This window comes from Centropristis striata, chromosome 22 (assembly GCF_030273125.1).
Source record: "Centropristis striata isolate RG_2023a ecotype Rhode Island chromosome 22, C.striata_1.0, whole genome shotgun sequence".
NCBI lineage: Eukaryota > Metazoa > Chordata > Actinopteri > Perciformes > Serranidae > Centropristis > Centropristis striata.
Genome location: NC_081538.1, coordinates 12260777 through 12277262, shown reverse-complemented (window position 1 = coordinate 12277262; position 16486 = coordinate 12260777). Strand labels below are relative to the sequence as shown.

Below are 16486 nucleotides of genomic sequence, written 5' to 3'. Positions count from 1 at the left end.
AGGCCAGAGTGTGCACCCTTATCTCCTGATGGAGCAAACTTGGCAAAAATATAACAAGTAGTGCAGGTAGACTGTATTTGGTTTTAGATCGTTATTGCACAAGAATTGGTAGTGAGGTGTCTGTTGTTCATTGTTATTTATAAATCTTATGGCCCAGGGGGAGAAACTGTTTGTGATTCTGGTGGTGCGTGCTCTGATGGACCTGGAGTGCCTGCCAGAGAGCAACAGGTCAAACAGGTGATGTGCTGGGTGGGAAGAATCTTTGATAATGTTTTTTGCCTCTGTTGAGGCAGCTGGAGCTGGAGATGTTTTCCAGGGATGGCAGAGGGCAGTCGACGATGTTTTGGCGTGAGTTTATAACCCTCTGAAGAAGCATGCGTCCAAATCTACAGCCCCAGATGTTTTATGAATCAAGCAACCAAAATGTTGCAGTTTACTTTGAAGTAAAACAAAAACACACAGTGCACTGTGGTAGTGACCTGTCAATCATCCGTTAGCCACACGCTAAAGCGAACCATACTTTATCATCTGTTTTACTCTAAATTGGACCATAGTTAATAATAAATGAAGTGATAAGTAGGGTAATTTTCCTATGACTGCTTTTTGCCACCAATGGAGTCGCCTCCTGCTGGCCATTAGATAGAATGCAGGTTTTGGGAACAAATATTTAGTTTTGTGAACAAACTAAACATTATGTAATATCATCACAATATATATGAAGTCTTGCCATAGCAGTCAATTTTTGATTTTTGTTTACATACAGTTTGCCTTGGGAGTTGTGAATTGTGAGGACAGAGGATTTGTGCATGCTGTGAAAAGAAAAGCAATGCTAAAGTTAGAAGTGGGTTCCCATGACCTCAATCAGTTTGGTAGAAACACAGAGACTTACTCATTAAGCAAGTTGTGTGGATTCAAACTCTGAGTCTCTGCTGAATCTTTGTTTAAAGGCTATTTGAGTTCAGATCTGTTTAGTCGTAAGATAAAGAATTTAAATGAAATGTTGCTGCATAATGTGTGTGTGTGTGTGTGTGCCTGACAGAAGGAGAGCATGAAGTGAAACCAGGGGAGAGAATTAAAAAAGTGCAGTGCTTTGCAAGAGAATGGGTTATGTGCCTGTCTAAATACCCTAAATATGCTAAATACAAAAAAGAGTGTGTCGGAGATATTTCAGTGCAGAAATGACACAGTTTAAATACCGTAGCCTCCATTCTCAAATAGTGGCTGTGGTCTTAATTTACCACAACTGAAGAGGCTACCAGGCATTAATTTGAGACAGGCTATTTTTAGAAACAAGCCTTTTATTCAGATCCTCTTGTATCAGTATACTTTATCACATTTTAGTCAGAATGTTCTCAGCTTTCTAATCTGTTTCTGCTGTTAATGCATATTCAACACTTCCTCATCTGTTTCACATCCAAAACTAGTGTTTCAGAAGGCATAATCCCGTTACTTGGAGGCTTTATTTTATCACATTTTCAGTACAGACCTTAGGATTTCTGAAGTGGATACTCCTATAGATATTTGAGAGTTTTTTTAAACGTGCTATATGTAATTTTCTGCTGCTCGGCCTCTTTCAGTCAAAACTATACCAAAAGATGGAGCAATGCTGTCATTACCTGGAGTTCTCTCTTCAAAACAAACACACCGGCCAGGTGATTAAAGGGAATATAGCAGATTCACCTTAAAAAAAAAAGTGGCTTTTTTTCAACGCAGTTTGGCTCGTTGGCAGAGGGGCTGCAAACTGAGCTTCTGCTAATGCTTGCTCAGCTTGTTTCTATGATAACTTAAGACCCAGACGATCAGGAGGTTTTTATCAGGGGCTGAATTATCTGCGGAGGTCTCCTCCTCTCCAAAATTAATAGACCCCATGATTAAAAACGGCAAAGACACTAAATAAGCAGTATAACATTGAAAATCAGTGTTTCCCTGATGCTGTTTGGCACATTGGTAAAGGTGCTGAATATAAGCTGCCCCTAACGTTTGCTCAGATTGTTTTCTTTAATAACTTCAACCAAGATCTAAAAAGTGCATCTTAAAAATATGGCTTTAAGTCAATTAATGCCGTGCCGTATGCGTAAAGGGGATATGACGCCATTGACAGGTGAAGATGCAACATGACATGGACTGAGTTCTTCATTAAAAATACAGATTTCTGTGGGATTGCTAGGAATTTGAGATGATGAAAGCACACATTTCACATTTTTTTTTTTAAAGGCCTTCACTTCCCGACATTTATTTTCTTATCTATAAACTTCCCTTACTTCCTTATTACATATTATACTTTTAAAAATCTGGTAAGGATACATCATACACATAGACACGTCTGATATCCTCGATAAGGCACTGATTTGCAGAAAGTGTCAAAATTCCCTTGAATTCTGTGCGTTACACCACTCACCTATCCCTCAGTCAGTACATTTGTTATATTAATGATTGATGATGATCACATTTGCATTGCCACTGATAAATTATCTAGACCAGCATGTTAACCTGCACCCACAAATCATATTCTGTCAACAGATCCGGCTGATTGGTTTACAATTTGAATAAAAGTGTGTGTGTTTGCACCGCTCGTGCCACTCCTTTTGTTGCCACATGTAGATGACTTTGAAGTACACACACACACACACACACACACACACACACACACACACACACACACACACAAAAGGAGCGTTGGCTAAGATCCTAAAATGTAAATGCTGGATTTCATTAAGTTTGAATGGCCTTAGTCAGCACAGCGCCTCACCTCTACGTGTGATCCCCTTGAAAACTTTCTGAACAAAACAAACTGGTTCACAAGTCGTCAGCGTTAGTCAACGGCGGTTGCGGCCGCCCGGGCAGAGTGTACCCTGTACATCAGCAGAGTGTCTTGAGGTGTCAGCCCCCATTAGGGCCTGCCAGGCATCACAAGCCGCCTGCCTAAATTTAGTTTAGTCCCTGCGCCGTGATTAGATAGCCCAGAACGGGCGAGCCACGCTGCCGGCTGCTGGCAGCATGAAAGATGAACTTCATTCACGGGACATAATTAAGTGAAAGATTGGGGAAGGGGGTGATGAGGGGTGATGGGGGAAGGGAGAGGGATAGGGGCAGATAAGATAAGATAAGATGAAACTTTAATGATCCCCGTGGGGAAATTGGGTCATTGCAGCAGCAAAGAATGGGATATGGATGAGAATACCAAATTTCCAAGAAATGAAATTGCCACCATCTTAAGGAAGCCAACTGTAACAAAATATTTCCAGGACAAAAATAAATAATATTGCTTTCTCTCAGTTGAGGGTAATTTTTAGACCTTGCTTTAGAAAGTTGCTTTCTTTGGATATGAATATGTTTGCTTTGAAATACTGATGTAACTGCTTTCACATTTGAACCCTCCACACATGAGCAGATTTTTGCAGTTTTCACTTCACACCAAGATGACAAGACGGATTAAAGTCGTTGTTCTCGAAGCGGGAGTCATTGTCCCCGCACGCTGTCTGTGACACATTTACACTCATACAAATCCCCACACGTACCAGTGGACACTGTCAGCGGGGATGACGCCCCCTTATGTAAAAGAGAAACTCGACCGACTGTCCTTGAGCTCAAAGGAAGAGAGGGTCGGGATGATCCATTGGCCGGTTCCACACTTGAATGGTGTAATTAATCGCAGAGGCAGCCATGTTTTTGGGCCAAGCCCCCCGACATGTCGGGACTGCCAGTCTCTGGAGTCCACAGGTGTGTTTGTCTCTGTCGGACCGTGTTGGTCACTGTGTGAATATGCTATTTTCTAAAATGATAGACGAAGCCCATAACTCAGCATTATAGCTACCTGCACTTTGTGATAGAGGGTTGTCAGGGGGTGAAGCAAAGTTCACAAGGCAGCAAAAAGTTATAGTGTTCAGGCTTTGAGTATATTAAACTTTCCCTGTATAGCTGTTAGGGGATAGACTTGCCCAAGTTGCCTTCATGATCTCCTTTGCATTCTCATCCCTGTCAGTTCGTCTCTCTCTCTCTCTCTCTCTCTCTCTCTCTCTCTCTCTCTCTCTCTCTCTCCATTGAGCCTTGCGACAGGTTGTGACAGCGTCCTGTTTAGCATGTAAGGTCATGTAGAAGGTGATGACCTGTGCGTATATGAGAGTAGGGTGATTGATGTCAGGTTGATTTCAGCTAATTATTCCTGATGTCCTGAGGCGAGCCTGTCTGTTAAGTCAACCTGAACACAGCACCCACTGAACGCTCAGCGAGGAGGGAGTTATACTGAGAGGAAAAAAGAGAAAAAAAACGTACTGATTTAGCCACTTTTCTCATGACTTCCACTTCTTGTTAATGTACCACAACTGTATTTTTTTCCACATGAAACGGAAGAGTGGCGAAATATGCTCGGATATTTATCCAGTTACCAGAACCACTGTCATAATAGGGCATCTCGATTATAGCAAAGATCATAATAAATATAATAATTTTTGTTAATGTTGAGATGATAATTATTTACTAATCGACTTTGGAAATAAAATGCATTTATTGAATACAAAGAAAATGTAATTACTGCTGGATTTGACTGATATTAAATATAATTAAACTGTTAAACAAATAAAAAAATAAAGTAAAAATGTGATTAGTTAAATAATAAATTATATATATATGCATATACATTAAATAATATAAAAAGAAATAAATGAATAAATAATATAAAATATATTTCAACTCTTAAAAAATAAAAAAGTAAAACATTGAGATTAAAGTTAGATAATAAATTAAATATAAATGCGTGTACATTAAATAATAATATAAACATTAATAAATAGTGTTTATTTATAATTTTTATATTACTTATCTATTTATCTATTATTTTTTAAGAATAAAAATAACCATATATAAAAATATTTGGATCAGATATGTTGTAGTGCACTTCCACAAGCTACTGAAAAAACAACTTAACATATTCAACAGTTTGAACTATATTCAATAGTCTGTAAGTCATCGTAAAATAGGCAAAAAGCAAATAGCTATAAAGGAAGGGGTGCGCTGCATTTAAAACACAAGTTGAAACACAAGCATCATTGTGAAGCAGAATGCAGCATAGTTTTGGTTTTATCTTGATAATCTTTCTTTTATTTTGAAAGTCGTAATTAAAAACACAAATTAAATTCATTGCCCAGCCCTAATAAATACACCTAAATACAAAGAGCAACAGAATTAATCTGTGTTGTTTTTCTGATGTCACCATTGTCATTTTAAAATTCATCACCAGTCTGGGAATGTGCAAATTGGACTTTTAGGCACTAGTTTAGTTCCTTTGTTGCCACAGTTCCTGGAACATTTTGTTAAAAAAAGCTATTAACTGCTGGTTGGTGATTCACTGTTTGCCAACAACAAGGGGAAACAACTTCACAAATTCAACATTATTGACATATTTTCTTATTTTCACATTTTTAACAGCTTTTAGCAAAACTTTTTTTTTCTGCTAGCTCTGCCCAACATTTAGAGTGAGGCAGTGTTTGTGTATGTGGTTGATTTTGTATGTTCGCATGTGTTTGTATCCATGGCAATGTGTTTTTCTCCAGACTGTATTTAGTGTTGTACACTTTCTGTAAGCCACTTGCTCTGTGTGTGATAGGCCATAAGTCGCCATGCCAGATTTGACAGACTTCCTGCATATAGATTTCTTTTTAATTGATTTCAAGACCAAGAACTGGCATCTGACATCAAGCAGTTATTGCTGGATGGCAGAAATACTGCTGTTGCTATGGCAATAGTCCTTTCCCCTCTTCTCCTTCCTGGCAATTTATCCTTACTCTATCTTTTACATTCCCTTTTCATCAGTTGCTTTACTCGTTTGCCTCCTTTTGTTCTTCTTTTTGTACTCCTTCGGTGTTGTCGTTAAATGAGTCGCAGCACACCTCACACATGTACTCCCACACATGTTTGTGAACATGGCGATCAATGTTCTCAGTCTATTGGACATCGACATTATAAATAACATAAGTGTAAGAACATGCACATACAGAGACTTCTATTCAATAATATGACCACAGAAAACGCACTAAATAACAAGAATACACACACATTGCCTTGCTTCCTGTCGGTGTGTCTCTACCCTCTGTTGGGGGTGCTGCAGCTCTTTGTTACACCTCCACCGCTACAGTACGCTTCTCCCCAACCGCCATCACCCTCACTGCAGCAACTATGTTTCGGAGGCCTGCTACTTTTCACACTCTGTACCGTCACAATCCTGCAATCCTGTTACACAGAAGCCACCATATGATAGGCTTACCATCAGCACTGTTTGCAAAGTTAATAGCCGCCATCAAAGTGGGAAGCAGCGATGTAATTCAATTTAACTCAGTCCTAATGCTCCGTTTGAAAGCGCTGTCCATGTGTGACAATTTCAGAGGTGTGTGTCACAGGCTCGGGAAGTGTAGAAGAAGAGATAATGCAGCATTCTACTGTAAATCTCTGGGAAATGTACAGAGGAAATGCTTACATGTGAATTCTCAAAAGATTTCTCTTTTATTTGAGACATCAACAGTCTCAATTTGATGAAAGCCAGAGAGGGGAAAAGAGAATGCACTGTAGGTTGTTTTCTGTGTAAGTGTCCTATTCTTAGAAAGTGGAAACTGTGAGAAATGCTGAATTTGAAGTCACAGCATTTTTTTTTTGTTATTTCCCTTTTCTTCTGCTTTAAAATTGTATTCCACAGTGTGTTCCTTGCATGGTGCTAACAGTCAGCGGTGTATGTATGCATCTGTGCATGAATGTTTATGTGTGTGTGTGTGTGTGTGTGCTGATTTCTCACATGTCCCCAGGCAAAGCACCTGACTTAATAAGGTTGGTCCAACCTCCAGCTGTCTCCCTGTGTCAGTAGCCTCCCAGCTTGTCTGGCTTAGTTTATTCAGATGTTACACGGTGGTCTTCCATGTGAATTGTTCATCCTTTCTTTTCTAAGTGAAGCTTGAGTGAACACACTTCAGCCCTTACAGTCCACACCTGTTCTCGCTGGGCACTGGGAAGTGCAGCTCTATGTGCAGGGGAAGACATGTTGTGTCCACTGCAGACAGTTTCCGTTTAAACCTCCAATTCATTGTCTTAATTTAGTGATTTAAAAATAGCACAGTGCTTTCATATGGCTGCCTTAACCAGAGGTTTGTTTTCTTTTAATTATGTGAGGTGTACTGACAACCTTAATAGTATTATACATTATTAATAATACCACCTTATGTCACAGATTTTCTTTTATTTCCTCCAGGCTAGCAACGCAATTATTTTTATACCACTACCGGTTCAAGTCACAATCAAGAAACAAGAAGGTAAATCTTAACTTTTGTAAAAAATAAGATACCGATAACCGATTCAAACCCAACCAATTGCAAGAAGATAGTGAAATATCCAGTTTTAAATTGTCATTGTCATTTGGCCAATTAGTCATTCAGTCTTTAAAATGTGAGTGACAGCTTGAAACTGCTTGTTTGGTAAACCAACAGCCTGAAACCCAAAGAACCCTAACCCAAAAGATCTGCATATCTGAAATATTTAGATTTTCTAATATGTAAGCAATTGACGCTTGGTGATATAGCCAAAATGTTATTTTCCAATGTAGTTATTTAATAATCCTGATAATTATATACATCATAATATAGCATGTTTTCTTGTCATTCAATTATACTCTCAATTCAAACCTTTTATTTAATCCTTGAAAATCATTGAGATTTCTCTCATTGCAATGATGTAGAGGCATAGAGAAATATACAGTTAAAATAAATAGTCTGTAAGAAATAACCAAGTGGCAAAGTCTTTTTGATGTAAAGGATCATCCAAATGACCGAAATATTGCAGTAACACACTGTGGGAGAAACGATATAGAAAAATATGTATGATAGACATTTTCATATTGTTTTGAGGAGCCCCGCCCTAGACCCGATGTATTTTTGTTAAAGAAAATATTAAAATTATTAATATTTTTTTTTTGTCAATTGACTAATTGATTAGGCTATTGAAGTGTAAAAAATAACATAATAACACATAACAGAAAAAAAAGTTCTGCATGCGTTGTTATCTACCAAGGAGGTTGTGTTTTAGAAGCGTTTGTCTGTTCCTCTGTCTGACTGTCTATCAGCAGGATAAAAAAAAAACATTTTCATGCATCTTGGTGGAAGGGTGTAGCAAGGGCCAAGGAAGTACTCGTTCAATTTTGGAGCAGATCTGAATCACAAGGTGGATGCAACAATTCATTTTCACTTTTGTAAACCTTGTGAGACAGGGCATTTGTGCTGCATTCAGTGGTGTCAAAATAATTGGAAAAATAAATGTAATTATCATATTACATGATTCACCTAGTCTGTTTCCATTGCTCTTTGTTGTCGCATAACTACTAGAAAACAGCTATCAATGCATTCTGAGCAATTAATATAAAACACATCAATTTAAAACTTTCTATTGAACATGTAAATGTACCATTGGCCTTGCTGGAGCTTTATACTCTTCAAGTACCATTCAAGTTGTTTGTAGAAAACCTCATTAAATAGCATTTGAAAAAGATGTTTTCTTATTAGCATTACTATTTTCACTGAATTCCACATACTAGTTGCACTGTCGTAGCTCATTTTTCTTCAAGTGTGCACTGGTTTCATTTGGCATATTAATGAGTGGAATGTGGTAATGTGTTCCTTCCAGTATAACCATTACCTGGGAAAGTAGCATAACAGATGTTCCAAATGTCTTCATATTCCCTCATAAAAAATGTCACCAGATCAGATATTTTGGATCCTGTGTCAGTTAACAACAAGGCAAACCTCCGGGAATTGACTATACAAGCCTCTGTTATATAGCACACAAAAGAACACACACGTTCTCCCGCACACACTTATTGTCACACCTGTACACTCATCTATGCTCGGTGTCCTCTCGCAGCCATCTGGGCCATCCATCAGGCCTCCTGAGCAGGTATAATCCAGGGGGGAGTATCTTTTTACAAGAGTCCCATTAGTTTACGAGCCGTCTGCTCCCTGGCGCCATCACTTTGTCCTCTAGATGAGTTAGACCGTTCAGGACTCTCTCACAGCATTCAAGGTTTATAGGAGGGGAGCTTAACTTTTTAATACACTGCATGATAAAGGTGTCTGTCCTGATTGTATTGTTTTTCTGACCTCACTGGCAAAATAGCTTCGGATGACACTGGGACAATGCCTGCAACATGGGAAAAATGGATGGCCTTGAGCTACTTACCATAGCAATATGATCCTAGCCTTTTAATAGGTATCACACAGGTGGTTTGGGTGACATAACTGGATTTGTGAGTTTCGCATTTTTTAAAGAAACTTAAGCTCTTAAGCAAGAGATAAACTGATTGTTTCCATTTAAGTTGAATTAAATTTTGAAGCTAAATTTTGAAATGTTGCATTTAAGAAAACGCCAATTAACAGGTTTAGAGCAAATAAACAAAGCTGCCTAAACGTACTATGGTCAGAAGATGGCAGTGTAATGTACTGCTGTAGGCTGATCCGACAGTAAACAGTAGAAGTTGAGATTGCACAAGAGAAAAACAACAACAAAAAAGGTAGCTAGTCGGACAACTTTGGCCACCCGTGAGATCAAATGGAGAGAAGTCTTCAGGAATTGGATTTAACTGAGCAACTTACAATTGTTCTTTCACGGCAGAGCCGAAACAGCTGGTCAGTCATGTCAGTTAAATGATCGCAATGTCAGAAATTTTTGGAAAAAAATGTTTCCATCTTGTGTTTAGCGTGTTCATTTTTTTCCCCCCCAAAACACCTCAAGCGAGCATAAAAACTTTTAAGTATATTTTCAAAAGTGTTTTTTTTTTTTTTTTTTTTTTTTTTAGAATTTTGGTGTTTCCATCTTCAAAATGTGCATAGAAATTTGTTGATGGGAACGGGACTATTGTTATACTACTTTTGTTTAAAACCAGAGTCTTGAGTTTGGTTTTGCCAAAGTAGATCCCACCACAAATCCCAGTGTCCAGATGTGTGTGGTGTTCACGTGAGTGCGTGTGTGTTGCCGAGAACCTTGTGGTGTTTTGCCCCAGTGGTCGCGCTCCGTCTGAATGATGCCTGAATAGTGCATGGCTCCGGCCCGCCAACCGTCTTCCCTCCTGCTCCCATCAGCTTCCTGCTCAGCCAGCACTGACTGACAGCGATTTTCGCTGTCTTCTATTCTTCTTACTGGCCTTCATACAGAACCATGCACACTGGCAGGTAGACTGACTGACAGGCAAGCAGACAGGCCGACATGGAAGAAGTGCAGGTGCACACTATCACATGCACACTTACAATCACACACACATATATAGTTACTCTGTTTGGTTTTATTTTTCCAACACAACCAGCTGATATTGCTCAGATGCTTATAGAAAGAGCGCTCATGGCCAGATAGCTCCAAGAGCTCCAATGTTTCTGTCCACTCAGAAAGCAATTATTTTTAAGAAAGCATGCATGGTTCTAGTGGTGGCACTCAACTGTATATCCTTATCCTTAACAGAACTAAACGCTGATTATTGGAGAATCAACTGTATCTATTTCGATATTCGATTTTTCAATGGCAAACATTTGCTGGTTCCAACTTCTCAAATGTAAGGATTTCCAGGCTCAACACTGACTTTTAAAATCCAGGCATCAGCTTTTAATTGCCAATGGTTTCCATTTTTAGTCACCTTTATAGTTTGAGTAATCAAGATGCAGGTGTATATCATCTTAATAACTATATAATATGCTAACACCAGACATTAACGTCCAAAGTGTTACTGTAAGTTAGACTATAATAAGTCAAATAAGCAAGCACTATCCAAGTGTAAACAGCCGAGGTGAAACATAATTGAAATGCTTTTTTGTTGGACTATACTAATATTGAAATAAAAAGAACAGTGCATTTATTTCAGCCCAACCTGAGGAAAACATTAATTTGACTACATGTTAAACAGAGATGGTGTTATGCTGTCTCTAATGCACTATTGCAACAAATATTAAAAATGCATTTATTTTGCTTTGCTGTTTTTATTTTTGTATGTTAAAAAGTGTTTGGGACTGATGGTACCAAAAGCCATATATAGCACATATTATAGTTAATTGAATATCTTTGGGTTTTTGATTTTTGGTCAAATAAAACAGCCTAGTCAAATAATATCACCTTGGGCCTTTGGATATTATAACAGACATTTTCACAATTCTTGACATTTTATAGATACCATTGCTGATGTATTAGCTGAGAATATAATGGGCAGATTAGTCTTTAATGGAAATGGCAGCTCTTATACATAATATCCATCAATGCTCTTGTCTAAAGTCATATTTTCAGCTATCTCAGCTTCATTAAAACTTTTACGTCTCTTGTTCCTCTCTGTCCTGCTGTGATTACAGACACATTTGAACTTGCTGTAATCACCAGACTCACCCAAGGAATCAGACATCATTACGCATGTCGGTGTGATTTTTGACTGAGGTTTTTCTACTTCTAGAAGAGGACCCTGCCTTTAAAAATCTGTCACATAGCCAAAATGTTAAAGAAATGGCCGTGTGACCCACATAAGTGGTTCAAATCCCCATGTAGGCTGAGAGAATCTGGGCCAAAGAGGTGAATAAGACACATTCTCTCCTCTCAGTACGTTCTAGTCGAGGTGGCCTTTAATGAAGCACCCAACCGCACCTGCTTCACTGGTGCTGCTGTCAGCAAAGGAGTGACCGCACTGAGGGAACTCCACGTTGTGTTCATTTGATACGACCTTCCCTCGCTTAATAACTAGCTGCTGTTTCATAATGCTGTTGTTATCTGGTTAAATAAGTTAAAACGGAACACAAACATGATATTTAGCTATATTTTGCCCTCTGAATGTTTTAAGAGTCATTGAGCATTCATTACCTCGGAGGGTCCCACATCAGAGCAGCTGTTGTGGGGTGTTCAACAGAAGGTACATGGTGTCCTAATCACCCCCTGTGGTCCCCAGCTTAACTCCAGCCAAGACAAAGTGCACCCCTGTAAGTTCATGCATAATGGAATACAGTCGACACAGAGGAAAGACTAGCAGCGGTTGCCCTTGAGTTGCACGTTGCTGATGTTACAGGTGTTTTTCATGCTGGTGAGGAATTCAGCTTCCTCCAGGGTTGAGACTCCAGACCAGTCCCCTGAGCTCTGTGCCTGCCAGCATGATAAACACCCACAATACTGATCACACTAATTCTAAAGCATGTATATAATAATGTGATATTTTATTGTTCCCACAAGGGAAATTCTGTTTTCGTTTGCCCCCGCTTGCACTTTTATATGTATACTCTGAAATGATTGCCTGTGGGGTGAATTGACTGTAAATTGAGTTTTTGCTTTAATGAGCCGCTCTGCATTGTTTCTGTAGAGACCTTTTTAAAAGGAATGTCTTTACAGCATCAATTAGTGTTTTTTTTTTTTTTTTTTTTTTTACTTGTACGGTATTACTATGCATAGAGGGGAGTGACAAATTTGTCAGCCAGAAATGGCTTGTTTGCATTGTTAACTTTGCTCACTGAAAGTGACGGGAACAGCTAGTCCCTCGTTGCCTTCTGGGACAGTTGCAGAAAGTTTTTTTTTTTTTCACAGACATTGTGACAAGTGCCCGCTGAGCAAAAACAACAGCTTAATTTTCAAAATGTCATGAAATGCCTTTAATTTATTCCAGTTGGAGCGAGGGCTTGGGCTGTCTCATTCATAATGCACAAGAGATGCCCTAGAGAGTCAGATATGCTTTCTGAGAGATGAGCTAGCCTCACACTAATGAAACGACATCTGCAATTTAGCCCGTATGTCAACTATGCTCATGTTGTCCTCTCTGTCTCTGCCCACTGTGGGGAATGGAGTTTTATTCCTCAGAAATGATTTCTCTGAAATTGCAGCTGAGATAAGTATAGCTATATAGTAAGCATTTAGGAAATAGGGGTATAGGCACATTTCCTATGAGAGCATATTTGCATTAGAATAAAGCATCACGACACAGTCTATTTCACGATGGATTATGGATTTCATATTTCCTTATCCAGTTTTCCTCTCAAAGCAAGACTACTAAAAATTGTGAAACTGGAAGAATATGATTTAAAAAAACAAAACATTTTCTGGTAGAATTTACCATTAGATGTTTAAGGACCAAACAGTTCTGGGGACTCCCTGATACCCCTTTCAACCAAGGCAGTTCCATGGTCAGTTCAGAGACGGTGCCTACTATTGAACCAGTTCCTCGCTTTTTGACTGCCAAAGAACCAGCTCTCGCCCAGAAAACTGGTTCCAGAGCGGCACCAACTCTTTGCTGGTCTTGAACCATGAACCACTTACGTCAGGGGCTGTGGGGGGGATTATCGTGACTAACAAGAATAACGAAAGCATCATTCCTTTTATTTTATTTGTTTAGTTGCAATGTGATTGATAAAAGCTAGTATTGGCGGGCTAGTGTAACAATCAGGACCAGCACTAGAACTAGGTTTGTGTTGGTCGAAAAGGGGTATGAGAAAAGTTGGCCATAGCGGAGCTTCCTGGAGAACTACACACCTTGTTGAGATCTTTTTCTCTTTTCATTCGCACCCCAACTGGAAACTTGAAGTGACATAAGCTGGCTTTTCACATTGACAAGTCAAATCACATACATGTTAAGTGAAGCCTGGACCTTTCGGTTGGTCCATTTGTCCCTGTTTTTATCCATTATTTGTGAAAAGCTCATTTTAAAAATAGCTGGTGCTACATAAGCTGTGTTTGACCCATTAATATACACTTATCTCTGGACCAATCATAATGATAATAAGAACTTTATTCATATAGCACCTTTCAAAAACGACTTACAAGGTGCTGTACAACAGAAATAAAACATATCAAATACAATTAATGACATTGGACTTAAATTTTTTTAAATCATAGTACACTTACCTCACGGTTCTTCTTATACTAGGAGAATATCTACTTTGAAATAGGAATTAAATTATCCCTCAAAACCATGGATCATTCTCATCATCCTCTAACAACTACAATTGTTGCTTATTCAAGCTGTGCAGACACAATTAAAGTGTTGGGGGTGGTATTCCTAGAACTCTACTCTTTGAACTATTAAAAAATTCCTGCAGTCAGAAAACACCTATTGTCCTTTCATGTACTGTACCAGTGGAGTGCATCAGTATTACCTGAGTCTACAAGACATCTGGGCTCACGTTGGGCTAACTGTGATTTGGATTCTGCAGTGGTCCATCTCTCTGCTGGAGAGTGTTTGGAAGATAGCGATTTTCAGGAGTAGAGGCTGTGTGTGCGCTTTTCTGTCTGTGATGTATGGGTGTAATGGGCACATCTGCTTGTTCTGCTGGCCACATGGTGCCAAGTAAATATTTGCCCCTTGCCCTTTCCGCACACTTCTACCCACACACAAGCATGCCTCTTTAGTGCACACATTCTCTCTTCGATAAACCTTTCCTACGATACATAGTGTTTAACCAAAGGGGACAGGGCTGTTTGGAGATCACTGCAGCATCAGGATGTAAAGACTATTAGCTAACTTGTGCCTCACGTCCTTTCACCCCTCCCCTCTATAACCCCCTATGGTGAGATTAATGCCAGGTGGGGGGAATATAACATAGTTTAATTAAGCCGGAGCCCACAAGATTCATGGACTCATTTCTTTGTCTGACAGTGCAAATGAAGGTTCAAAAAGTGCAAGGCAAGAGGAGAGACACCCTTGACTAGCTGCTAGGAGAGTAATGAATGTAGTGCGCATAGTATAACGATTTCACCCTCAAAGTCTTGCACTTTGTTGGAAATGGATTCTACATAACTTTACTGCTGCTGTTCCATGTCATTGCGAGCATCAAGATTCAAATATGTTTAAGCCGAATTACTATAGGGAATGTGAAAGTTGATGCAAATTAAAAAATGTATGCACATGTGCTTTGACATGCAGTAGTTGCAGTCAATTACCACAGCTCGTAAATTAATCTTTCATGAGCCTACAAAAAAAAGGATGTACTTTAATGAACCACGCTGGGACTGGGCATGATCTCAGCACAGAGACAGGACCAGTGTCAATCAATATTGCCTACACTGTCATCAATCTTGTATTATACCATGGCAGAAACATGTTCCGTCAATAAATGGAAAACATCACAAATAATTTAAAACAGTGCTGCAACCAATTAAGCACTGAAGTCGTTGTCGCATGTATGGAAAGTTTTAAAATGATCAAAATAAATGCATCAATGAGAGATAGTCTTTTTTTAAAATAACATGAATATATCCTACTTATCAAAACCTGTTGCCTACATTCCCCATAGTGCAACTCCAACTTTTAGTCTTCAGTCCCAGCCAATTTTGACTTAACTTACTTGGGGCAGTTTTAACACATCTCCCTCTGGAGCCACAAACTACCTAATGCAACTTTTGCTCATTTATGCAGTATCACTTGTTAAGACCTGTAAGCATATGTCAATGTGTGTAATTGGTGGAGTTCCCCTTTAGTTGCCTCGTATACTCCCTTTCCACCAAATTAGCTCTGTCTTTTGAGCCGATTCTGATCAGGATTCTTGAAACATTGGCGCGATCTTAGAAACCAACCCACGTTTCTACCAGTTTTGTGCTGAACCACTGTAATCAAGGATGTGTCATCAACTAAGGCCATTGCACAAAGCACAGCAGAAGTAAACAGTAGTAGAAAGAATGCAACCTTTTGTTTGGTCTTTACAGATATCTGTTTTTTTCTTCAAAAAAACAAGCAACTATTATTTATAAGAATTCAAAGAAGATTATAACGTCATACTCCATCCTATCTTCCCAACCTGTCGAATATGACAAGCCCACTTCCTTTCACGCTTACGTCGAAGCAAGAGTTTCACATTTTGGTTCCCACTCTTCAGGTGCTGATCCAAGTTATTTTTGGTCACAATGCAAAAAAATTAAAATTAGGCAGTGAACCAGAATGGAACCAGTTCCATGTTGGTGGAAAAGGGTAATAGTATCAATCTCAGAAAACTAGCAAATGTAATATACATTCCAAGCATAGTGCGAACTACACCTGAAAGCTTTAAGAGATACAGATTTAAGTAGAGGCAAAAGCTTTAATAGACAACAACATATTTTCATACATCTCTACCCATAATTTCGCAATTGGCGCACACTTTCACACATTGCCTTTCAGTCGTTGTAGTCCTGAGGAGAGGGAAGGAAAGGAGCAAAGAGACATTAAGAGAATCCATGGAAAACCTGCAGCACCTTTGCTTTGCAACTTTTATGGCCTGTGTCATGTCTGAGAGAGTTTTTTCATCTGTGTTTGTAATGCGACTTGCTGCTGCACAGGTAATCGAAACCTTCTCATGCTGTGGGGGTCTGACTCCCTCTGAAACCAGCAGAGCTGTGCTGTGCACTAGATCACTGTATTGAATTTCTATATAATTAAAGTCACTGGGGACAAGGTAAGGGAGAAATTTTAAGTGGAAGATGCACAGGAACTATAGTGAATAAATAGCTTCTCCCATCAGCTGAACAAGCTCTAATGCGTTTC

The 16486-nt window shown here is 39.1% G+C and overlaps 1 protein-coding gene across 2 annotated transcripts in view; it reads left to right on the top strand.

Moving 5' to 3' along the window:
- tbc1d22a (TBC1 domain family, member 22a) overlaps positions 1-16486 on the top strand; it is a 169345-nt gene that overhangs the window by 10645 nt on the left and 142214 nt on the right. The gene's annotated exons all lie outside the window — the stretch shown is intronic.